Genomic DNA, 1,364 nt, shown 5'->3' with positions numbered 1-1,364 from the left:
CTTGTAATTGATCTACTTATTTGTATATTTCTCACTTGCCAACTGATTGGTAAATATAGTTATTTATGTATTATGTATGTAGGAAATCCTTTTAAAGGTATATATTAAAATAAGACTATATGAACGTAAAGTACTGAAAAATATGAATTTACATAATTAGATAGTTTATCTATAAGTCTATTTATCTATTTAAAAATGTATTTGTATATTTTGTGTTCAAACTGTTCAATAAATTCATTTTATCAATAATTTTTAGATAATCAAATTTTTTACTTTACCTTCTCTAACATTTTTTCGCACAAAAAACTGTCTTTAACTATTTAAATACCTATGTGATAAGGTAACTTAAAAATATACAATTTATCATCTATAGTGTATAATTCAATCAAGTTATACTGTTATATACTCTATATATTCTTACATTGTGTAAAACAGATTAAATTTTATATAATTCATTTTATTTCTAAAGTATACTTAGATACATTTAGTCCTCGACTGTAGATATGCCAAAGAATCACAGAAGAGTTCAATATAAATTGAAATTTAAACATAATATCTGCCGAAATAATAACATAGAATGTCTTTTAAGTACCATAATTGGTGTTGATGCAAATCTTTTCTATTGTAAATAAGTTATGTTATTTTTTATTCCGTTAAATATACGAAATATGTGCAATAACAAAACTTTTACTTATAAAATCAAACTGATATGGATAATGTTTTCAGGGGACTGGATGGCATAATAGGTACCATACGTAGCCATTAAGTGCTAACTACATGGCAATATACTCTAAGCACAGTATAATGAAGAGTACTATCGTACAGTATGGCCACTCCCGCTCCCCGCTGAAAGCGCCGCCCACCCCCTCTCGGTTACCTCACAGTTACCGCCTGTCAAAAACGCGAACAGTCGACCTGTAATATTTCACTCATACAAGCATAGTACGCGTTCACCTACACGAGCTGAGACTGTGTGCTAGGAACGCGCCTCTTTCATATATTTGATTACCAGTGTCAGAGGTGTGCTGTAAGGTAACAAGTAGTACAACTTGGTAAAAAAGAGTAGAAATGTTTTATTTTAATTATTATTATAGGAATGCTTACGTTTCTCATACAAAGGTGACTCAATAGTTGCCACGTGCAAAACTGTTTACGTGAACGGTGGCGCCCCTATTATATTGTACTCTTTTTTTTCCGGGCTGTGAGAAGATTGAGGAGGTTTTCATGAGGGATAAAATGAGCAATGTTCCGTATAACAAATTGAAGGGTTCTTGCGGGTTAAGAAAAAGTTTAACTTTCTAACTTAACTCGCAAGAACCCTTTCAATCTTGCACCTTTCAAAATTAGATCTGTGGATCTGAGTG

This window comes from Leguminivora glycinivorella, chromosome 22 (assembly GCF_023078275.1).
Source record: "Leguminivora glycinivorella isolate SPB_JAAS2020 chromosome 22, LegGlyc_1.1, whole genome shotgun sequence".
In the NCBI taxonomy this organism is placed as follows: Eukaryota; Metazoa; Arthropoda; class Insecta; order Lepidoptera; family Tortricidae; genus Leguminivora; species Leguminivora glycinivorella.
This window is presented reverse-complemented; position numbering follows the sequence as displayed.